At 35.0% G+C, this 26435-nt stretch overlaps 1 long non-coding RNA gene and 1 other non-coding gene across 3 annotated transcripts; one reads left to right on the top strand and one right to left on the bottom strand.

Moving 5' to 3' along the window:
- Positions 1-4591: 4591 nt before the first annotated feature.
- LOC113342634 lies at positions 4592-4699 on the bottom strand. Its single transcript, XR_003356766.1, has one exon. It is a non-coding gene; the product is annotated as a U6 spliceosomal RNA (small nuclear RNA).
- A 19677-nt stretch (positions 4700-24376) lies between these two features.
- On the top strand, positions 24377-25837 carry LOC113342587. 2 transcript variants are annotated; one of them, XR_003356740.1, is made up of 3 exons: positions 24377-24539; positions 24854-25035; positions 25177-25837. It is a non-coding gene; the product is annotated as an uncharacterized LOC113342587 (long non-coding RNA). The 2 variants fall into 2 exon arrangements; XR_003356739.1 differs by having other exon boundaries at positions 24377-25035; positions 25177-25335.
- The last annotated feature ends 598 nt before the right edge of the window (positions 25838-26435 follow it).

A 26435-nucleotide genomic window follows, 5' to 3' on the forward strand; every position in this document is an offset into this window, starting at 1 on the left:
TGCAGCAGTGAAGACCGACCAAAAATTCGAGCGAAGTCGAATCTACTTATGACTAAATTTTGATATTTTGCAACTATTACTCATTATGAATGTACATCATGATATTTTGCGACTATATTACTTAATCACTTTTGCCATATAGTGGAGTTTTTAAATTTGATTTCAAGCAACCAAAAATAGGATTGATTTATTTTGAATGGCCAAAAATGACTATGTAATAGAACTTTTTTTTTTTTTTTTTGATTGTTATGTAATAAAACTACGAAAGGCTCCTAAAAACTCTTAGAGTTAGAAATACTAGTGTGTTGTTATTTATTTGTGAATAACTTCCCTTCCCGTAATCACAAAATTGATTAAAAAGACCAAAATCAAAAATTCCTGGGTGAAAAAGATTTGTACATTTTGATACTGTCTAAATGAACAAAAATTAAAAAGATACTGTTCAAATGGACAAAAATATAAAAATAACCAGAATGTAACCAGTTTCATCCTACCTCTTTTCAAATATATTTTTTTTTTAATTTATATCAGGATGCATTCAGTTTCATCCTTGCTATTTCTTTTTTGTCCATTTCACCCTATTGATAAACAAATCCGGGCTCCTTGATTCATGTGTTAATGAAAACAAAAACTCGAAGGGCATATTCGACACGTTGTATGCATTTGACCCAAGTGTTAGAAAAGCAAGAAGGTGAGTGATTTGCAACTTGCAAGGATGAGTCAACAAAAACTTTTTACTTGGGTTTTTCCTCCCTCACATTTTTCTATCCGCACTATATTCTTTCTGTTGCCGTCTCTCTCACTTTTTTCGTCTACTTCTGTTCAACAACCACCACCTTAACGTCTCCCTCGTCAAATTTGTTGCTTCATTGGGTTGGGTTTTTCTATCATTAAGAACAATCTCTTACCTGCGTTGTGTCGTTGTCTTTTCTTAATTTTTTTTTTTTTGCAGGGATTGTATGTAGATGTAGTTCATCAGTTAAAGAAGAACAGCTAAGTGAAACAAATGGAACGAGTTAAGGGCGAGTGCAATGGTGGGTGGAAGCTTGTTTCTTTGTATTTGATAATCATCTATCTCCATTAATTCTTCTTCCTTTCATTCTGTAACAAAAAGTTGAAATTTGTTAATGAAACTTATTAAGGCACGTATCTGAGACTGATATGGAAAGTATTCCATATATAAGTCTCTTAAAGGTGGAATTTGTTTAAGACTCGGATAGACAGTCTTAGATATGGTTTAGGAAAAGCAATTATATGTGTGTTAGGAAAGTCTTTGTTCCTTGAGTCCCAAGTCTTGGCTTGTATAAATATATGTTTATGGAATAAGAATAAACACACCAAATTATTATTATCAATTCTTGACAAAACTTGTTTGTAAATCAATTGATTGGTTGCTCATATCAATTTTCCTTTTCAATTTCACGTAAATTTCCAATTCAATTTGTGAAATTCCCTGTTCATTTCTTTCAGTTTTCTTTTTTAATTCGGTGAAGTTCGTATTCGAGTAGTTCATCTTCTTTACCCGTTTTGCTGCCGCTGTTTGCAGTCCGAATCGATTCAGTGGATGATCAGATAAACTTTGAACTGATAATTTGTTCGTCCGATTGTTTTTGATTGAAATTGTTAAACAATTTGTTTAATTATCTCAAATTGCGGCTCAATTTGGTGAATAAAAATTCAATTTTATTTTCTCTGCACATTTCTTGTGACGGACATCAATGAGTTTTTTTCATCACATAGGGACTCCCTTTGGTCGTCCAATTACTTCGAAACTGAGGTGTATGATATAATCATCATACTCAAACAGAAGCCTTACATTTAAATCAATTTGTTCAAAAATTTACATGATAGAATCATCGTACCAACAAACTCTAAACGGAGAAAGTAGTGCCCCTCTTTTATAACTACAATCGTGAACCCTAATGAGTGCCCCTTATCCATTATGTGGCGTACATTCAAGTAAGTCAAAAACAGTCCAGGTTTTTTAATACTCAAGCCGAGCAACTGGATAATCTGTTACCTGGTCACCACGATATTCTGATAAACGAAACCGTTACTCGGATTTGACCATGTTTTGATCTTTAATCTCACGTCTGTTTCGATGCTTGAATTGATGATTGTTACTATACCATCTGTGTTAGGGCTTTTCCAAGTGCTATAGACTTGCAAGCTGAAGACCATGCTTGTAAGAAAGTTTAACATAAAATAAAGCCATTTCGGTAACAACACTGGTGAATGTAGTTATAGATCATTGGAAGTGCATCATTGGTGAGACTTAGACCAAGTACCCGAACAGATATCGTCCTATCTCCAGTTTTCTACAATTCGTTTTCAATTGGATCCTTGAAATAGGACATGCGGAGTTTTTTAACATCAAAATTTTCACCCCATCAGCAGATTACTGATACACAAACTAAACTTCTTTGCAGGTGTGTGACAAACTTATTTAGCTACCTGACACAAATATGAGGTCTTGAAATATGCACCAACAAAGAAGCTGCAACTTATCATTATGCTTCTGCTATCATCAAGCATAGGAAGGCGCATCACTAACATATAACTTCGAATAACCGTCACCAACTTTACCAACAGTATCCTCTAGTTCCAAAATCCAAACAAAGAAAATTAAAATCAGAAATTCTGCTGAATAAGATCAAAAATTATAATCATAATTGTATAGGATAGAAACACTGAATCAGTGACCTGTAGTGTAATTGAACCTTTAGAAACTCAAAACATTTAACTAAACGAAAATCTAAACTTATTTTCAATTTTTGACTCACTACAGCCGATGTTGCGGTTGTTCAAGAAACATACTGGAAGTACAGGCCCGATTAAGAGAAAAGAAACAACTCTCTTGTGCGCCGAATGTGCTTTAAGATGTAAAAAAGGTTATACTTGATTGTGTCTGTACATGTGAGAAGCGGTTATAAATTATGGAGATTTATGACAGAGAGACGACACATGCGGCCTAGTTTTTGTTTAGTGAAGTGAGAGACAAAGAGATCTGAAGTAGGAGTCGTAGTGTATCTAAATTTCCCAAATCCAAAACCCTAATTCGGACTGGACAAAATGTAAATCAAGTCAAATACATCTACGACAGTCAACGCTTAGTCCTGGTCTTTTAATTTTCAAAAAATAAAACAAGATACAGAAAAGAAAATGGATATAACAAGAATCAAGTCACCGGTAGCAATGGAAGGCGTATTCCTAGCAATGGAAAACCAAATATCTCTCTCTCTTGAGAAGGGGCGCTTGGAGTACAAACTTGATGAATGGAAATTGCATTCAATTCCGACTTATGACCATTATTCTCATATCATCAGATTCATCACCAAGATCACCACTTAATCTTCAAGCAACTACTCCCAATATAAACATACAAATCTAGTAATAACAACAGATTTCCAAAAAACTGAGGGTTCAGATTGGAAACATCATATTATTACATATCCGACCGAATAAATACGAAGACAAGAGAATTAAATCTGGAAACTCAAACGTTTCATAATCAAAACTCTAAATCTAGTTTCCTGACTAATTCCTGGCAGCTAGCTTATGCAGTAGAAGGAGAAAGAAGATCCTCAGCGTAAGAATATTAAAAGATCAGATTAATCGTCCACCACCTCCCTTAGCGGGGGTATTTTCCTTACATTTCTTGACTCACTTTGAGAGGAAAAATCATAATACTGTTGTGTAGGTAGATGCGAGGATGTTCCCAGTAATCCATAAGGAAATCAAAATGAAAGCAGGAGCTTCTTTCGGATGGATTATTTTAGAGATTCAAAACCAGAGAGACGAAAGAAAGACGGCAAAGTTGTTGTAGTTTGGTTCAGTGAAATAACAGAGAGTGTTGCTAGTTTATAAATAAAACCCTAACGTGTGCCCCCTTATCCTTATCAAGGATAGCATGCAACTTCAATGCAGCACTATAATAGGCCCACACAGAATTAGCCCACTCAATATGGTTCAAAACTGACTTGACTATCTCCTATATCTTGATTCAAGAAAAGCTTGGATTATATAAAAACAATACAATTTTCCGGTGAGAATTTCTTGTGAATTTAGACAGTGTTATTGATTGATAAGTATAGATCACTCAAATCTAAGCCCCAATGAGATTGTCACATAACTTTTTATTTACAATTTGATAAGAGTTATCGAAAGTTAATTACGAATGTCAAATCCTTTTTGGTAACTCATGCCTAGTGTTACGCTAGCAGGTTATCCCGTCTTTTATAATGCACCACAACTAAAACCAAAGAAATCGAACGGAAAATCAAAACCAATAAAATAAAATGACAATTTTGTAAGTGACTTGTCCTTGCAATATCCGGGTGGCACTGAAACAAAATGATTTGGCTGGTAGTTTTGAATAAGTAAGTTGAACTTTGGATAATTTAATTCCATTGCATTAAATAGTGGCGTTGCATTGGAATCTGATGGCAATTGGTGTTTGTGATTACCGGAAATCCAGTAACACACCCAAATGGAAAGTAAGTAAGATTTAAGACATGATAAACACAAGAACTTAAGTTTATTTATTAATCTCAAGCTAACCGTTACCGTCAGTGCCAACAAGAAAAAGAAAATAAATTTTTTTTGGAGCATTTCTCGATTTGTACGTGTCATCCTTGCGCAGGGGCCATGCTAATCTTCTCTGTATCGTTCCAATTTTATCGGATGTCCCCGAAGGGACGAGCTTAAGTGAAAGCTCAGTCTATTTAAATCAATCCTTGTTGTCCAATATGGGCGCTGTGGGACTAAACCAACCGATCCAACCACGGATTCTGAATTCCTTTCCTGAGCCAGTTAAGAGTTCGAGTCTCTGTAGTCCCAACTTTTTATGATAGAATCTTTCCAACTTTTTTATGACAGCTTTTAAGGGTATACACTCCACATCTTTAGAAAGCTTAAGGAAGGCTAGAATCTAGAACGTTAAATGCTAAGTCGGGCGAAAATCTTGAACTGAGCCTGTGACCACTCAACCCAACTGCAGTTTAACAAACCCTAACATGGAGAAAAAAAGGGCATTAGATTCAGATAAAGAACAAACCATAAAATAGAAAGAAAATATAAAAGGAACCAAAATAATCAAAACAATTTCATAGTTATATACCTTCTTAGTTCTTCCTTCTTCTTCAAACTCTGATGAACTGAAAATGTATTACAACAACAAACCATAAATTAGTTTATAGTTTACAACCCAAAAATACAAATTAAACCCTAAAATGGAAATACATCAAAATCCCTAAAAAAAGTTAACATAGAAAAATATATCAAACTTATACCTTCAATGTTCTTCAAATCTCCAAAGTACTTCAGTTCTTCAATCTTGACAAACCCTAAAATGGAAACAAAAAAATCGTATTAGATTCACATATGAAACCCTAAAACCGAAAGAAAGAGAAGAAATCTAAAAACTGAAATCGAAAGAATCAGATTCACAAATGAAATCGAAAAACTGAAATCAAATATTGAACTCTAAAATCGATGGATTCGATAAACTTAAATCAAAATCTCAAAATCCTAGAAATCAAAGTCTCTGAGTCTGAACCCCGAAACTCACAACTGAAACCCTAAATATATAAAAATCTGTAAACCCTAACGTAAAAAGTCAAAGATTATACTTACACGATGATAGAGTTCATAGATTGAGATGGAGATGGATATGTAGATGCAGAGAAGAAGATGGAGATGTAAACCCTAAATAAAGAGCAACTCAGCTGAGCAGATGGAGATGGAGATGTAGATGCAGAGAAGAAGAGAGAGTGAGCTGACAGAGTCTCTGCTTGTGGCGGAGAAAAAATAAAATGAAATGAAGAAAGAAAGAAATGGATTAAGGGAAGGATATACCTGGATTGGGATTAAGGGTGGAAAAAAATAAAAGAAGTCTTGACCGAAGATTGAATGGGGCGTGTTTATAAGACCTAGTGTTCCCGACCACGCACGTGGTTCACACGCTTGAACATAGCGCAGTTGCGATTCGCAACCTCTCTTGTGAGGTTACAAAATTCGAAAGGGCAGATCTCTGTTGCGAAAAAGAAGGCCGTTGCAATTAGCAACTAAAATTTCGCAACGGCTCTTATGCCGTTGCAAACCTGGGTTGCGAATCCCTAAAAATGGTGTAGTGTAAAATCAATCAAAAACAAGATGGGTTTGTTACAAATACATTCTAAAATACATATGAGAGCAATTGAGGTTTGGATTTCGCACTCCAACATCGCTCACTACGATTTGTGTTTCCTTTGCTTGATTAATTGCTTGATTGAATTTGAGTCAAAGATATTTAAGTTTAAAGGTTATTTTAATTTATTTTTTTTAGGTTTTTGAAGACAAGGGCACTCTAGTAATTTAATTTGTTTAAGGATATATAGGTAATTGCACTACCTTTAGACACCCCTTATAAACCCACCCTACATGGGATAATGAATATATGCCTCAAAAAAATTCAGTATGCCTCAAATTAGGTTTCTAAATATTCGTTTGATATACGAAATAGTAACTCACGTGAAGTTACTAAATAACACACATAGAAATAACCCAAATAGAAATACTCAAAAAAAAGAGCCCAAAATGGAAAACCCAATAGACATGGATGGAAGGACAGTCATATCCTAACTCGAATCTTACCCAAGCCAAAGCCTCTAGGCAGAAACCCTAAGTTTTAACCAAACCCTCAATCCTAGTCACAGGCTTAGATCCGCGGGTTTCTATGACAATTGGGTTTAGTTGATGTTTCAGATCTGAGTTTAAAGACACTGCGCAGTTGAGATTAAATGTTAATCAACAATGTTACAATCAACACCTAAATACATAAATGGATGTAAAAAGATACATAAAGACACCAGAAAAAAACTAAACATAAACCGAACAAAGTTTTTGTTTTACAGCCAATCAATAATCTTATTCAGCTTGATGAAACACAAATCAAGTTGCATAAATGCTTGAACGGGTAAACAACATGAATCAGTTGTGAATATATGTCTACCAATAACTTATTGTTGGATATTGGAGTGTTTTGTGTTGTTATCTGGACTTGCTTCTATGATATTCTGAATTGAAATTTCAATTAGATGTTACTCACTCACTCTCCCTGATTTTATCTTGTTTTTCATTCACTAACATTTTTTTTTATTTCTCTCACACACTGAGTAGTACAAGTACCCATACATATAGGCTTTTTAGCCGACCTTTGAACTCTCTAATCTTCTCTAGAATTTTCATTCAGATAAACTATTTTGACTGACACACTATACAGACTCCAGAGAATTCTTTTCTCTGTCTTTCATTTCACACTTGTTCACATCACAGCAAACTTCTCTAGCTAACTCTAGATTATTCTACTCTAACTTCATTCACACTAACCTGACAAACTAACTAGATTATTTTTCTAACTTCTTTACTGTTTTACAGTCTTGTTAACTTTTGGAAATGCATCAACTCCAACACTCCTCCTTAATGCATTTTCTGTTCTCTTCAAAGGTGCTGCTTTCATCTCACAGGTGCACTTTGTTTCTTTATTAAAACCTCTTGATCCAAGTACAACATAACCGCAAGTCTCAACTGCACGTACTGGCTTTGGTCTCCATACTTTCTTGTGCATAGAAAGTGACCTGCAATGTCTATAACCTTGACCTTCACATGACTTATGTTGTTGATGCGGATGTAGCGAATGAAACTGTGAGCCATTGCCAACTTCTGCCTTCATTGTTGTATTGTGAACATAACTCCAATACATCAGAAAATTTCTATCTTTCACCTTTATTTTTGCTATGACCTGGTGCCTATTTTTCTTATCATATATGAAGCAAAAACCATTATCAAAGTATAAAGCATACCCATTTTCTACCATCTGCCCAACACTTAGTAAATTAGCTTTTAGATTGGGAACTAGAAAAACATCTTTGATTAGCCTCATACCTTTTCTAGTTTGAATAGCAACCGTACCTTTGCCTTCCGCCTCAACCAAGTCACCATTTCCCAGCCTGATTAGAGAATTAATAGATGTATCTATGTTGCGGAAAATGCTTTCATCTCCCGTCATATGATTGCTGCAACCGCTGTCTATGTACCACGCTTGTTTTTTCTCTTCTGTTGTTGTTTGGCAAGCATAAAACATGTGCTCCTCCTCCTTTTCAGCTTCATGAAAATTGGCTTGATTGTTTTTCTTAAAATGACAATCTCTTGCGAGATGCCCATGTCTCCGACAATTATAGCACTGTGGTTTGCTTTCATCGAACCAACAATCCTTTTCAAGATGATTAGTCTTTCCACAAATCCTACATGGTGAATAATCCTTCCTCCATCTTGCTTCCCTGTAGTTTTCTTCTACTTCTTTTAAAGTCTCACAACTATCTTCATTCTTTCCACTAAACTTTCCAGCCTTCAAATTTAGCTTGGACTGAAAAGCACTTTCAATTGGTGCTTCATGCCGCCTATTTAGTCTCTGTTCATAGGCTTCTAAAGAACCCATAAGCTCCGTCACCGAAAGAGTTGCGATATCTTTTGATTCTTCAATTGCAGTAACTATGGGATCATACTTATCAGTGAGACTTATGAGGATTTTTTCCACCAACTTCTTATCACCAATATTTTCTCCATAGCTTTTCATTTGATTAGCAATCTCCATTATTCTTGAGTAGTAATCTTTTGCAACTTCTGAATCTTTCATCTTAATGTTCTCTAAATCTCTTCTCAACGATTGCAATTTTACTGATCTTACCTTTTCATTTCCTTGAAACTCATTTTTCAACAAATCCCATGCCTCTTTTGCTTTTGTAGCCCATAATTCGAGGAAAAATTGTGTCATCTACTGCCATCTGAATTGTGTACAAGGCTTTGTGATCATTCAATTTCATGTTCTTCAGTTTTTTTTGTTGTTCCACATTCATTGTTGCAGTCTCAGCTATTGTCACACCGCTTTCGACGACATCCCATAATTCTTGAGACAAGAAGTATGTCTTCATTTTGACACTCCAGAAATCAAAATTCTCTCCAGAAAATACTGGTACAGCCATGGATTGATTAGAACCATTGCTTGTCGACATCTTAGCAAGCGGAAGATAACGCCCGTCTCAATCGAACTAGCTCTGATACCACTGTTGGATATTGGAGTGTTTTGTGTTGTTATCTGGACTTGCTTCTATGATATTCTGAATTGAAATTTCAATTAGATGTTACTCACTCACTCTCCCTAATTTTATCTTGTTTTTCATTCACTAACATTTTTTTTTATTTCTCTCACACACTGAGTAGTACAAGTACCCATACATATAGGCTTTTTAGCCGACCTTTGAACTCTCTAATCTTCTCTAGAATTTTCATTCAGATAAACTATTTTGACTGACACACTATACAGACTCCAGAGAATTCTTTTCTCTGTCTTTCATTTCACACTTGTTCACATCACAGCTGACTTCTCTAGCTAACTCTAGATTATTCTACTCTAACTTCATTCACACTAACCTGACAAACTAACTAGATTATTTTTCTAACTTCTTTACTGTTTTACAGTCTTGTTAACTTTTGGAAATGCATCAACTCCAACACTTATGATCTTGATTTTGATTTTTGAAAAGGCTTCAGACCTTCCTTCGGTTAGTGCTAACTTTCTAATTTCAGTTGGAAACTCAGTACTCCATTCTCCAATCTCCAGAGGTATTCATACCTTGTTGATTCTAGATATAATACCGGAGAAAGCACTAGAGTGGAAGTCTGTAAAATTGATCACCTGTGAGTCTAGGTAACATTTCAAAAGCGTGTATCATACATAATTGCGGTAGATGATGGAGCACAAAATTAAATCAAAACCATGAGAGGGAAAATCATAATGCAAATCAGATCTGGTGGTCGCCTTGATTTCCATCCATGGAATGTGTAACGCTTCACATACAAATCCAGCATTACATTCACAACAACAGCAACCCATTTCTTATCAGATCTTTCTTTCAGACAGATATTTGGTTTTTCATTTTAGGGCTACTTTTTATTTTATAGACAACACAAAATTATCATTTACCAAAATGTCCTTTTAACTCTAACCTGGGCCTAGATTTTGAAGTACACATCCCAACATGGCTAATCATTTTCGAGTCTTAACTTGCGTGATAAATTTGCGGAGGAGGACGTAAGATGAAGATGAACCGAAAGGCAAGGGAAATGGAGTATGGAAAACATGAACTTGTTCAATCATTAATTGATGGCTGTCTCCAGGAGAGGTTTTCCTCTCTAATTGAGGAAGGTATGGATGGATGCAATATGTCACCCAAAACTAGGTTATCGCAGGCAAAGCTTAGCGCAGAAACCATAAGTTGGACAGGATTTAGTCCCTCTTGAGGTCTCATCTTGAACAGTATACCATGTTCGTATGGCTGCGCTATGTTGTAGGCATGACATTAGAATTTTTGAAATCTGAATACAGACGTTTTTCCACTCTCTCAATAGAGAAAGCTGTTAATATAATACTACGAGGCTGTGGTAAGAGACTTCGGGTTAGCTAGCAAAGCTTTCGAATCATCAGAATTCACATGTGACAACTGCTGGAAGGGGCACTGTATATGCCACATGGCTAGTCTCTCAACATGACAGTTCTAAACTGATGTCTTTGGTGATGGGATCCTTCTTCTAGAATTGATCACAGGCCAGAGAGTTGTAGAATTTGGGAAGGGAGCCTTGCTAGATTTGGTAAGCTTTTCGTCCTACATATTTGTTTATTTTTCAGTCTCGTACTATGTTGGCAAGGTAATACGGTGGATGGTTCGAGATCACTGGTAAGGAAAATTCACCTAGAAAAGAAGCTACATATACTTCTGCTTGTGGACAATTACAGGACCTTAAGAGTGATTAAGAGCTTGAAGAAATTGTCCAAGGAAAGCTATATGATTATGTACTCGATACTTTCTTGGCAGCAACATTGGCTAGTAGGGAGTTCGTAATCAAGCATGTTAGCAGCTTCTAACTTCAATCATTGAAGTAACGCATTAAACAGCCAATGCCATGAAATACATCTACCTCTCAAGTAGAATACCCATGACTAGTAGTTTTATGTGAATTTTACCAGTATGAGATTCAACCATTTAAGAAAACTTACAGGTTGTAGATCTTCTCTTTTAAGCCAAACATTATTAGCAACCCTTTCTGAAAGAGTTTTTGCTAATTGCAATTGTGACTCAATAGCATATATTACACTTTGGAATAAAGTATAGTTTCTGAATATGTTGGAGTACTACCAGCTAATTTCAATGGTGACTGTCAAATTAAGTTAATTGACCACAATCGGCTTCCAACACTTTTCGGAGTCCGCTCATATTGAAATATCCAAACCAGAAGTGCATAAGCCATTTTCTAGTTCATTTTTCTTTTTGCTAGCTAGCTAGCCCTTCATTAGTGATTTTCCTTTAACTGCTTTCCGCGTCTTTCCTTGAAACAAGAATTTAAAGAAATGGTAATCTTAACTCTATACCACAATCCACAATTTATCATTTTTTTTAATGGGTTAGTACAACGGTTAGCTGTGGCCTCTAAATACTACTAGCAATTACAAGGTCAGGGTTCGAACCTTTACCTCCTCCAAGGGAGGGAGCATGAGAACCATCACAATTTATCATGAAACCTAAAAAATATGCTTCGCAGCTCCAAATTTACTAGTAAAACCCGCACAAAATGTACATGAAATGCTCCACTCCAAAATTTTACATAATACATTGGGTATGTTTTGTTGAATGTATTACTTCATTTAACTTCTTTCTTTCCATGAGACGAAATAGAAACCAAACCCCAAACCCCATTCACCGAATACCATCTCAAATTCCAAAGAGTCAAGACTGTTAGAAACCCATGGGCCTAACTAACCTCGAAAACCGGCTTGGATTGTCCAAGGCTTATTAAGCATGGGACCTAGGTTACCCTAGGCGATGTGGTACTATTTAACACCCGTTCTTCTAAAATTCATCTGGAGTTTGATGAATTTCTTTTTCAAGAAGTCCTAAATGTCGGAGCAATTGCCATCCCAGTAGCAGATGCTACACCTCACCTCACCAGAAAAATCTCAATTTTAAAATTTGTCATTTTATATTTTGCGATTACTCAGAGTAGCCTTATGAAGATTCAAACTTATCAGGTTCTTTGAAGACTTCTGATTTGCATAAACTCGAATCTGCTACCCATCAAACTATTGTAATAGGTATTTAGGTGATATCTTATTTGTGAACAACATTTCGATTTTCAGAATTAAACTAAAACAATTACAAAGACCTTATAACAATGCAATGCCAAATCGGTCTCTCTAATACAAAATATTCTTGGTTGCCCAAAATTTACCAAATAGCAGGAGAAAATGCTCCAATTTTGCTCTCCAAACGGTGTAACCAAGGTATAATTAACGTTTGTCTATTTACCACTACTTATTGAGTCGTGTAGGGCATCATTTAAGTTTCTTAATAACTGCCTCTTCTCAATCTCTTCTTCACTGTTTCACGCCCGCCGCCTCAAAGACAACCAACACAGATCTAGATAGATCATGGCAATCGATCATCAAAAAGAAGTACAAAACACTCGGCATAATGATCTTTCCTCTCAACATAACTAGTATTGGATGACTCTCCTCATAGTATATCACATCCCTCTTCTTGGTTTATTATTCTCCTCATAATAATAAGGTTGTTGTCTTCGAATCTGTATGTTTCATACATTATGGGATCTCCCTCTTCATGCTTGCTACTGAATATAAGTTAAGATGCATTTCTCTGTTACGAAAATCAATTCCATAGTTCTGTTGGACCATTTGATATAAAACATACTTGTTGAGGGAAATTATTGAAATTTGGAGTTCGATATAAATTTAAAAGACAGCTTAGCTTTGCACATCCCTTTCTTAGTGAAGCTGCGGCAAAGTTAAGAGTTCCTTAATTACGACCATTACTCGTACCATGTTGAATTATTGATGCTTTTAGGTTACTCACAAATTTTTAAACAAGGGTATCATGTACTAACACTTGTGTACTAATCTTAATTTATGGATGACTGTGAAATATCAGAAATGGTGATGTATACCCTACCCTGGAATATGAATTAGTAGTAACTGGCTGTGATCTTTGAGTCCTTAATTTCACTGTTGTTTTGACATTTATGCTTCAATATAACCGTTGAAATCATCTCTTCATTTCTGATAATAAGTTGGCTGTTCTGATCCACGTGAAAAGAGAGCTCACTCTTGAATATACAGGTTGAATATTTTAATTTGTACCATGTTCTGGAATATACAACTGGAAGACGGCTTACGGAGTTTGTCAATATCATTTGGTGGTTATTTATCAGGTTGGGGTATGCCGATTATATTTTCTTTTGGAATATGATTATTTCCTGTTAGCTTGTTGTTTCATGAACTTGTATTTAAATGACGAGATGTCAAGTGCTAGGTGAATTGAATTCGCAAGGGTTTAACCAATTCTTAGTAGACCGTGCTATGGTTCCAGTAGATGAAGACTTATTTATTGTGTGCCAGCTATGTCTTGAATTTATTTTATGCAATTAGTAGTATCAAGAAGCACGATATTTGTTTTGTTGTGTTTGCCTAATTCTTAACGGTGAAGAAATAATGATGCATTTTGTATTCATCCTGTTCACTTAGTATGTGGGCATTTGCACTAACCTAGTTGGACCTAAATAGGACAGAAATGGCATAATTTGACCAAGGAAATGGCAGGTGATATCACATTTTAGTAGAAAATAAGAGTTGTCTACAGCATCTGTTTTTTTGTAAATAGATATACATGAGTAGTGGTTGTAGTCTTAGGGCTCCAAATAGTATTGAACAAATGTTCTCCGTTCAGCTGTATATGAATTCTCCCCTCTCAGTTTCTCAAATATGTTTCCGCACTCTGTCTGTATGCTATGTTTGTACGCATATGCCTGTCTGTCTGTCATGTGTCTTTGTGTTGGTATAGTCTGAAATTTAGGTTGTGAGATCTATGCTTTCCTGTTTTAAGTGGTATACTCTTGAACTCGTGATGGCTTTTTTGTAATCATTCCCTTACCCTCTGTTGTTTACATGTCTTTGCATTTATGTTGCTTACATCTAGATTCTTATGACTTTGCAGTTGAATGGAGGAATTTTTGTGCTGCTTTAGGTGTCAAGAATGGAAGTGATTAAACTTACCAAGAGTGCAGATTTGGGGTTTTTAAGTGCACTCTCTTTGCCCTTGTGTGTGAAGAATCCGTTGAGGTGCTGTATAACATTATTCTCCTTATGTTTATGTAATTTTGATGACCAACGTTGTATTAGTGAAGTATTTTGATTGAAAAATTAAAATTACAAAGCAAAAACATTCAATAGTGGTTATTCAGACTCGCTTGAATAATGGAAATTAGGCTAAGGCCCCAAAAAAACAAAAAACAAAATTATTGTCAGGCCTAAAACATTTTTATTTTTGGGCCACAGTGACACCCATAATTATCCGAAATTATGAAAACTGTCCGCATAACTTGTTATGCATCCTTATTTTTTAAGGTATAATTGACAAGCAAACTAGAATATGACATATCTAAAAATCCGCATCTTAGAATTTAACAAATTTTATCTCGTTGGGGAACATTTAAAGAGATCTACACAACGAGTACAAACAACAGTATCAAATTTTTGTTTTTGAGGAAAAAATTGGAGGTGACCATAATTTTAGGCAAAAATTGCAAAAATTGACTACAACTTCGTTATGCAGCCTCCAAAAAACATGCGTAACACAATATGCATACTCCACAAAAGATGCATAACACGTTATGCAACTATATTTTTGTTCATGCATCCATTGTTTTGGTTATGCAGTCAATAAAACATGGTAGATGCTTGTTCCAACAAATTAACAGACGCATAACGAATTATGCAACCATTTTCTCGACTGTATACGAAGTTATGCATCTAGAACAAGTTATGTAGCCCTTGTTTTGGCTGATTTTAGTGCGTATAGAAAAAATTGATGCATTATGCAGCCATATTTACAAATGCATATTAGGTTATGCATCCATTTTCTCGACGCATAAAAAATTATGCAACAGTTTTCAAATTCACGACTAATAAAGAAGATGTCGGATAATGTGTTATTCATCTATTTTCTCGACTAAATAACAGGTTATGCAACTCATTAGATGTTGATGCGTTCACTTGCTCGAGCCAAACCCTAGCAATCTATCTCTTTGGGTGGTAGTAGACAAGGGTTTGACCAAATATGGGAAGATGCTCAGACCGTGTTTCACTATAAATTGAAAATCCAAATTCCCGTGCTCTATGGATTTATTTTTTAAATTGATACTGAGAATATCCATACAATTGCTGGAAATGAAAGCATTATAATGATCTATTACATTATTTTCTAAACATCAGTATCATAAAATCAGCATCGGTAGAATTAGAATGGTGAGCAATTGGGTTGGGATATATTGAGATCTTTAACATTTTTTAAGTAATCAGAGTTTTTAAGAACAAGTACAAAGAAGCTAAAAAATTCATTACAATTATTTTCAAGTTCAAGATCTCATAGAACCTAAAACAGTTTCAATATAAGAGGAAAAATCATTATGACGGATTGCTGCAAACAAAAATACAAACATATTAGAGATGATATTTTTCTGAAATTCATACAATCAGTAAATTAGTACAGTAATAAAAATTGAACCTGTTCAGAAACATTGATTTCCGCGTGCAATTTTTCTTATACACACGGTGAGCAACATAAAAAATGAGTCATTTGGTTGGAAATGCTGTTTCATCCATGAAGTTTCTACGTAAGCGTTTTTATTTTATTGTGTTTTATATAAATAATGACGACGTAAATTCGTGTCTTGCATCGGTAATAAAAGGATGATGTAAATTCGTGTCTTGCATCGGTAATAAAAGAAAAATGCGTAACAAAATTGAATTAGAGTCGTGGTGCCAAGATTTCAAAACCAGATAGGGTTTGAATTCTTATTGAGATGAAACATTTTCTTGTTTCGGTACAAATCTATACATAACATAGTCGAAAACAAAACTCGAGAACAAGGTATATGATCGCGTAATACGAGTTAAAGCACAAGCAACTCAAAGATCCAAAAATCAAAGAAATTGTGAGAAGCATACATAGCAACGGAATCGTCAATTTTGAAGACTTTAGAAGCAGATCATTTTTGGTAGTCAGGCATGTTAACAGTAGTGCATCCATTGTTATGTCCAACATTGTAAGCTTCAGCCATTGAAGCAACACACAAAACACCCAAAGCCATGAAAAACATAATCTCTCAAGGGTAGAATACCCATGACTACTAGTGTTACGTGATCCTTTCACAAAACTTATTGGCTGGAGATCTTCTCTTTTAAGCAAACATTATTTCCAACCCTTTCTGAAAAGAGGTTTTCTTTCTTTTTCTTGTTCCTTCTCTTTTTTAAGCTCTGTGTTTTTTCCTGAGTCCGCTCATACCGAATATCCAAATCAGTACTACATAAACCATTTTCTAGGTCCTTCTCTTTTCGTATTACCCGAGTCTTAAGCAACAACCACAAAAAAAAAAACATATACACATCTTTCCTAGAAAAAAAAAACATATACACATCTTTCCAACAATTTTGATCCATCTACTCATATTACCATTGAGAAGAATTAACGACAAATGTAGATAAAGGATTCTAAGAAACAAATATAGAAATTAACGTCAATATCCACAGCAACAACAACAAATTAAACTCACCCTTTATTTCAAAAGTGAAATTAATGTAGGACATAGACGACGAATGATGAAACAGAATCCATTAAGATAACTAGATAAGAAGTTGAGAAGACGGAGAAGAAGAAGAAGTGAATAAATACTCTCTTGGTCATGGGCCGGGGATTTATAGCTAGAAGTTGGTATCTTTCTGGCATTGCAGGCAGTTCAACCGATCAACATAGTTGAGGTAAATCGTAACTAATTAGACTAGTTACGTCATGCATGAGAAGCTACAATCTATCTCAACAACTAACGAAAGCGATATACTACTTATTTTGATCACTAAAACTACAATAAACATATATATGTCCAGCATACGTTATTCATATGGTGAAGTCACCGAACTGATGTATGATTTAAACCCATTATATAAGTCCAAATCTATCCTACTGGATGCTTACGCGGCCTTCATGTCTCGACTCGACACATGCAGATGGGCCATGATTGTCACGGGTATATCTTAGGACATTTTATTTTCTTTCCTGATCGACATTATTGATCACTCCGTATTTTCTTTTCTATTGAGGCTAGTCTAACACTCATTTTGGTTGAAGCTCTAGTTCAGTTGATATTTCAGATAAAGCTGATAATTCAAACCGATAAATGTATCAGTATCACTCATGGACGTGGATAAGATATTTCTATTTCGCAGCACCTTAGGATGGCATAGCTTTACAGTTAATGGCGAGGAGGTTTAATCGAGGAAAGGCTTACGGTGTATACCTAGGCATTAAACGAAAAATTAAACCCACAAAATTAAACAAATTAAGGAAGAAGACATGTTCTAAACAACGCGTTATGTGAAATATGAATGAGTAGGATGTGAATCGGAACTATACAAAAGTAATTTTGATCTTGTGACATTGTAGAAAAGATATGGGCATGCACGTCAGAGAATGTACTACGGCAATTTCACCCACCAAACACTGCTTTTGAGGGTACTGTCTAACAACTACGAATCATGGATATCTAGCTAGGACCACTTGAGATGTCAGAGAGATATTTTTCTACTCGCATCAAACATCCAAATTCTACCTTGTCCGGTTGTCATGGCTCACCAAACAGAGCTTCAAAAACTATCACATGAACTTTACGGATTCGAATATGGATAATGCCCTATTCGCATCAGTATGAAATGAATCCTTTTAGACCCATAGCTATGAATAAACTAGAAGAACGCTATTATAACAACAAATGAGATGGTTGGATTTAAGAGTTGTTTGAACACGTTTAACTTTACTCCTCTACTTGAAATTAAAATATCATCTAATTGTTTTTCTGCTTGAGAACAAGCCACTGTTTTCAACTCTTCAAATTGAATTCAAGAAAAGCATATGCTTACAGCGATATATATCTGGGTTGGAAACTCAGTACTCCGTTCTCCAATTCATACCTTTTGGTGTTTCCTACTCTGTTGACTCCAAATCTGATTACCTTGAATCGATCCTCTGTTGCTCTGTGCTGATGGTGTCTCTTCATTATCTGATCACCTAAACACTTCAAACCAATTGATCAGACTGCCAATTCCATACCCCAGTAGAGATCTCCAAAATTCATCACAAGTGAGTTCAATTAACATTCAAAAGTGTATATCTCTCTCCATTTTCGGTCTCCGACTTTTCTCTCATTCTGCCAATTCTAGGGTTTTTTATTTTACACACGACACTAGGTATTAATTTACCACATTGTCCTACAAATTTTACCTTCCAATGCTTCCACTGGGTTTTAGAATGGGCCTTGGAGAGTTGCAGTACACCCTCCAACATGGCTAATTGCTTATGATAAACATGAATGCAAATTGCTAGAAAAATTGAGGATCCAAATTCTAGTCCTTCCATGATACCAAGAGGGTCTTAGATTTCCTCATTTTGCACCAATCTATAATGTAGTAGGTCACGTAATTTTGGCGAACTACCCACTTTCCATTTTTGATGGAACAGAGGAAGTATATTCAGATTATATTCATATTACATGGTATACAAGAGGGGCCGGGTAACTCATTCCAAAAGTTGATGCCAGCTTCGGCCAGAATAAATAGCTTATCAAGCCCCAATGCATGCCAACAAAATGAAACTACATGTTACATGATACAATATGAGATACGCATTAGAGGTGACAATAGAAATCAGCTCCAAGGCAATATGTATAGATTGAATTCGTTTTTTATAGATGGTTGTGAAATGGTTTTTTTCTGTTGTAGTGGGTGTATGATGAGGTAAAGCTCAGTTGCCAGTGAGCTATTGGTCACTATCAAAACCCATGTCCTGCATCTGCACATGCTTAAAAAATGGGAAAAAAGGATTTAGTCCAAAAACACGTGAAAATCTATGGATTAGTCCATCCCTAGTTAACTAGGTACAATTTAGTGCAAAAGTTATTTAAAATATGAAAAATACACATATAACCTTCCTGATTTACAATTTAGTCCAAATATTTACGGTTTAATCCAAAATGACTCATGATGATGTCAACAATTTTAAATAATATAAAAAAAATTAAAAACAATTTATCTTTCGAACCGTTTGTCCAAAATTCGCAAAGAGTACAAAATTAAAGAGTACAACAAGTTATTCATAAAGCTCTTTCCGAGAGCTACAGAAAGAGTACCCATAAGACTATATAATTCTCATTTTTAAAAATCTTAATTTCCACTTGTATACAAACATGTACTAGTTTATAAAAATCCAGAAAATCTTATGACAAGACAAGGTGCACCAGTTTGTACACCACATACAACTTGTTGTGCGCCACCTCGTGCTGAACTGGTTCCATTACAACTACAGACTAATTGTATTTCAATAAAAGTGACCTGCAGTTTCAAACACGACGAATGCATTATCCAACCAATTCATTAGAATGAAATTTAATGTATTACAAAACCATTATTAACTAGTCCTTCGACCCATAACTCCAAAAAGATTATGAATACGAACACAATCTCTGCTAATATAGTTGAACCAATTGATAATGTAAGGTAAATAGAATAATGTAGAATCAAACCTCAGTAACTCGATAGAATTGTTTGATGATCGAGAACGGTCAAACTGGTCATGTAGCATTGCAATCTCAAGATGATAATCACGTAGCTCTGCGATTTGAGGATGCCAAACTGATGGTGTAGCTCTGCAATCTCCGAATGGCTGGATTGACAATATTTTTGTTACTGTGTCATTCTTCATATTCCCTAAATCAAAACCCAGAAATGAATATATCAGGATCACATCATCTCTAAAGATCTATCAAGGCAAACTTCAGCAAAAATTTACACTCTATTAAATTCATCAAACTTCTCCATAATGCTAGCCAGCCGGGATGGAAACTAAGATAAGAACACTAGAGTTGATGAATTAATGGTCGTCTAACATCAATCATTCTGTTTATAAAGAAGACCTCCACACCTCCACAAACTTAAGCATCAAAAGCATACCACGAAGTACAGTAAAAGTGGCTCAAACATGGCTTGCATCTAACTACTAATCTATGCATACGAACCCAAAAATCCAATTCAAATTACGATGTCATTATCTTGTTCCAGAACGGGCCTCTTCAAAATTCCTTTAGTCATGGTTGTTAAAAACCACTCATTAAATAATCAACAGGTGTACGTTAATGTGCACATTAACGATCAACAAGGTGTACAAACTATGTACACATTTGGAATCAACATGCGTACAATTATGTACACATTAAGTATTCAATATTAAAAGGTCTCTATGGAGAAAACTTAATTAACCCATTATGATTTCAATAAAAACCTGAAGCGAAAAGGCTATGATTAAGACTGTTACAAAAAGTTTAACTGTTTCGAAAACTGGTGTACTAAAAAGTACATTGCCTAGAACTGGTGTAGTAAAATTACACTGCGTACAACTGGTGCACAAATAAGTACACCTCCTACAATCGGGAGAATAAAAGAAACGCACATAAGAATTCTACCAGATTATCTTCACATATTTTACAAGGAAATGAGTAAATGGTTAGAGAGGCTACATGTGAAGAATTTACCTTGCCAATTTTACTATCGTGAGATGCAACTCGTTTTGCTACTTTCGATATTGTTACTTATTGAAAAAAATATAAGAAATCATGACAAGCCAAGATGGAATGAACGAAAACAAAAGACAAATAAAATAGATAAACAAGGGTAACGGAAAAATTGCAGTGAGCATAAAATGGATTTTGCACACCGACCATTCAAAATGGCTTTTATACTACCGGTGACTCTAAGTAGCTTCAAGTACTGAAAAGATATCCTGAATTTTTTTTATTAATGATGCCAAAAAACCTATGCTAATGATGCCGAAAAATCTCCTGAAAAGATATTCATAAAAAAAAAAATTATTATAAACATGGAACAAAAGTCGTAGATATGGAATAAAAGTTAAAAGTGGAAGTGAGTCCATTGTTCAACTTTTCTTCATCTTGTATGAGTCTCTTAGATATGATCCTCATGATCTTCAACCTGAAAAATAAAATATTAGCTGTCAATTAGTTGGTTTGAAGAAAAACATATAAACAAAAAACACTAAATTGCAAAGATATGCCCAACTTCAAAAACAATAACATGTGCACAACTATGTACACCATATTAACAACTATGTATCTAAATATGTACACATTAATAATTCCATCACTAATGTTACTACAATTGCTACATGTAAAATCAAAATATAATGATATAGAAAAATATCTCTAAAAGAACTAAAAAAACAAAACAAGAAAATCAAAAGTTATTAGTGTGTACAACCACGTAAACATTACCAATAAACAGGTGTAAAACTATGTACACACTAAAAATCCACATGTGTACAATTATGTACACATTTAAATCAACATATGTACAATTATACACATATTTGAATTACTTTTGTTCCGCTTGTTGTACGATTTGAACTTTGCAATACTATGATTAACTACTCAGATAGTTTCAAAATTGTACTCCCTCCGTTCCATTTTACTTGATGTTTTAGGGTTTTTTTTATGTTCCAAAATAGATGAGTGTTTGGATATTTTTCCCAAATTCTCACTAATTTACCCTTGCTTTGGAATCATTACCATACCATTAATTTTCATTGAAATCAGTAAATGAGTAATTAATCTAATTTTTAAATCCACTCCATGGAGGATAAGTACTCTATCCCAAGTAAATTACAACGGGATTCGTAATTTACACTAAATATAGAAACTACAAGCTAGGTACTTTAAATTTTTGGAAAGCTATTAATGTGGGTAAATTTGGAAAAAATTTACTCTCTCTGTTACTTCTTAATCCACGTGAAAAACTCTAAAACATCAAGTAAAATGGAACGGAGGGAGTATTTCACAAGTATTTTTCTTTGCAAGTGCTCCATGATTTGGAATCAAGATAACCTAAACTAACCAATGGGAGTCTAATGGAATCATTCTCATAATGCGAGTCTAAACTAACTAATGGGAGTCTAAAAGATCGATCCTACCATTTTTACTATCTTTTTTATTGATCCAATCATCAAGTTGGCTTGGTTAAATACATTTCTCAACACCAGTGAATTAGAAGGAATCAATAAATAGTTTCAATTGACACTCATATGGTATAAAAACATTATACATAGGAAATCCCATTAGAAGAAACCAGTGCTGCATAAACCAACCTCATTCATTTTACTCTGTTTCTTCAAGATTGACAATAATAATGACCCTATGAACGGTTCAGTAGCCCAAACCAAAAGATTTAAACCAAAACCAGTTAACTGCGGAGCCGCGACAAAAAATCACATACTCCCTTATGTGATTAAAACACAATAATTCATGTGACCTAGATATCATAAAAATTTAATTCATTTGAAACACGGTTAAATTGTCTAGAACCGACATTGAATCCGTTCCCGCATATATCGTTTTTGAGTCACATATTCCGCTGGTACCACAACTTTCTTCTTCTCATTCTAATGAATACAAAAAAAACTACAAAAAATTAGAACTTAATACTGCACATGCCTTTTAAAAATCTACATAACCAAAGAAAAAATCATCTAAAGATATACTAAACTTTCTCACACAAAATTGAATTAGTTTATATGATAATAACTAACCCTAATTTAAAGAAACTAATAGAAATCCCATAACTAAATTTAGTGATTCAGCTAATCGGTAAAACACAAATACTTACAACAATTGAGAACTGTATGCTTATATAATGGGAAGGTAGCTTTATTAGTAGCTTCCTTGGATTACTTTTGCATGGAATTCTTAAAAGAATTTTGGAATTCCTTCATATTTGATTCAGAAAGAATCCAATTTGTGCATCATCTTTGTTAGACACATCAACTCTTTTTTCCTCACATGATGATGATGATTTGCTCTTCATCGCCTTTGAAACGACTGAATCAATTAGAAAATCCTAGTTTTGATGATCGAAACAACTGGGAGTAATTTTTTCGGCGGATAAGAATGTAGATCGTGGGAAGAGAAAATTGACTGGAAGAAGGAGAGAGACGAGGCATCGATACAGGCAAAGTAGATTATATAGAAGGGTCAATTTAGTCATCAATTGAATTCAGTTTGGAGTGAATCGTCAAGATTTAGACTAACCCGTTCATCATTTGGTAAATAAGGACTAACCAGTACTAGGCCTGGAAGGGTAGGACTAGACTGTCTAAAGCCCAACTACTTTGGGACTAAACTTCAATTTCTAATAATTTTTTTTTGCCAAAACAGGAAAGAGAATTCCAAGCAGCAGTGCTAGAAAAAAACCCTTCTCTCTCTTCTCTTTCCCTCTCTCATAGTTTTGCTTCTAATTTTCCCGTTTTACTCAAATCTGGCACTTCAAGTTATTTTTCCTTTTAGGATATGCACCAGTTGCTTCGAGTCAGATATCAAGAGAATTCGTGGATATTTGATGTCCTTTGCTGTTGCCAGTGCAGTAGCATTTCTTTAATTCCTTATGGTATTGATCCAGCTTTAAAGAGGGATACCTTGGTGGTCATGAAACCCGACCCTGCAAATCCTACGTTTCATTGACCCACATCACAGGTGGAAAAGGCTAGCCTACAAAAGTTATGTAAGCGTTGGTTTTGTTGGTTGTTGTGCATGTAACATAATAGTATTCTCGTGTGCCTTGCTTTAACTAATTCTTGAGCCAAAGATAATGCTGCCATAACGATTTGAGTGATAGGAAATGATTACTTGAAAATTGCGGCAGTTCTTACCAACCTGCAGATACTCCACATTAAGAAGTAAGATGTTACGGTTCTGGATTCCTGCTCAATGTGTAAAGAATTTAGTCCATGTTGCTCAGGTTTGGTGTATTGCTGATTCTGGTTGTGTATAGTTGTGTGTGCAAATGTTGGATGTCACCATTTTCCTTGCATGTAAAAGCTCCATAATAGTGAGGCCGGCCATCATGCTGTAATTTTGAGAGAACATTATGATTTTTTGGATGGCATTCAAATTTCAAAAACATGCGCAGCTCAAAATCAACTCATAAAAGCCCCACAAATTGTACGAGAAATACTCCACACCACAATAACCACATTTGTATATCTACTAGTGAGCAATGTAAACAAAGTGTAACTAACTTTCTATTTATTTGCCTTACTATTTAGTCGTCAAAGTTTTTGGGTTTCACTTCCATCATTCTTATTACTCTCTCCCTCTCCTCCTCTCTGTTTACGCCGCCTCTCTCAAAGCCCACCCCCAACACAAATCATGGCCGGTGATGTCGATGATCATCAGCAAGACACTCAGCATCATGATATCTTCTCTCAAACATAAGTAGTGTGGTAGATAGCTGATCCGTTTTTTTTTTAAACACCGGCGGATAACAGGTAAAATCTTTCCTTGGTTTGGTTGAAGTTTGGATCTGTTGAGTGCTGCTTATATTAAAAGCGTTGCTTGATAGATCGACCACAGAACTATAGTTGTAAATGTATTACGGTCATTTTTTATTACTTTTTGTTTCGGATTTTTGCTGAAATCATATAGATATGTGTATTTCTTTGTAGTTATATTCGATAGATTTTGTTTAGGGAGAATTTGTTGTGATGTTTGGGGGTCATTTTAAGGGTTTTGTTTAGAGGGAAACTTCTTTGTAACTTCATTTGGTTTGATTTTTTATTTTTTATTGGTGGAATATTGCCAGAGATAGAGGAAATCTCAATGCCCTTTGAAACTTATCAGATACAAAATCACAGCGCCAAGTTCTTGGTCGATCTTATTGAGATTTAAAGAGAATTGGTATATCCTCCCCAGAAACATACGACAAAAATGTTTTGGCTAAAATTTTGAAAAACCAAGCACTGCTGTTGGTTGATGCTCAAAAATGTAAGTGACATTCTTTTGTACCTTGTTAATTTTCGATTGATGTTGATGTGTTGATAGATTTTTTAAATGGGTCATAACTTTAGCACATTATAGGTTCATAAATTGATGTTGTTCTGATTTCTGTTTGTATTTCTGGTGTAGGTTGAACTATACCTTTTGATAAGATAATATGGGTGGGATCAACTGAGCTTCCTGGAAACTGAGAATACCAGGATGCTTAAACTAAGGTTATCTGGTTGTTACTACTTTGTGGAAAACTGAGAATGGACTCTAGCTAGTAAACAGAAAACTAGCGTTTTTTGGAAAATGGGTTGCAGCGGCTAAGCACCCTGTAGAAGATGATGAGGCAAAAAAATCGGATTCAAACCTACTACTTCTACTACTTCTATTACAGATGTGATTTCTTGGCTGATGAAGAGCAGGGACTCTGATACAAAAAACTGGGTCATATACCAAAAGAGCCCAATGAAAATTCCACTCCTCTTTGCGAAGTTGAGAAGCTTCAAGCGCATAACCAAATGGAGACAGCACAGCTATCTAGCTACCGCTTATCCTCCAGCTGAGAATGGACATTCACCCTTGTAGAGCATAAAACTAATATTAACAAGCCATTTAGCTATGTTCTGGCACTTCAAGACATTTCGTAACAATATTAAACTTTAATTCCGTGCATGTTAATATAAGTTTTTATGCAATAATTATAATTATCTGTGATTCTGATTGGTTCTTGTCCAATAAGATTTCCTTGTAATTGAACAACTCTCTAACTAGTTCATTTGAGTCACTTGAACTAGTTATGGTGAAGAAAAATATGGTTGATATAAAAGTGATCATATGGCTAACCAATTGGTTGACTATTGTTGAACCAACAAATGTACAAGTTTGGGTACGGTTACACAAACCTATAAACGTGCATTTCATTTGTGTGTAACAAGCTAGTTTTCGATTTAACGGTTGAAAGATATTAGCTTGAATCCAAATCAGGTTTTCATCTAAAGGTGAATATTGAATGCTTTGTTAACAAGCTAATATTGATTGCAAACCCTGATTTGAAAGACTATATAAGGGAGAACTCTAGCAACTGGGAAACCTAATCCCCACACCTTCTGTGTGATACTAGTTGTGCTAAGCTAGAGTCGATTCTCCTTTAACCTTTGGTTTCTTCTTATAAACCAGGTTAACGACTTAAAGATTTCATTGGGATTGTGAAGCCAGACCGATACTACTTTCTTGTAGTTGTGTGATCTGATCTTGCTGTTCCTATCGTACGAGTATAATTGTGATAATTGGATTGAGATTGATATCTCTGATAGGAAAGATATAAAAGTAATCACAAACACTTCGTCTCATCGTTTGTGATTCCACAATATCTTTTTTCGCAGCGTCGATTAAGATTATTG

Source organism: Papaver somniferum, unplaced genomic scaffold, assembly GCF_003573695.1.
Source record: "Papaver somniferum cultivar HN1 unplaced genomic scaffold, ASM357369v1 unplaced-scaffold_45, whole genome shotgun sequence".
NCBI classification, from domain to species: domain Eukaryota; kingdom Viridiplantae; phylum Streptophyta; class Magnoliopsida; order Ranunculales; family Papaveraceae; genus Papaver; species Papaver somniferum.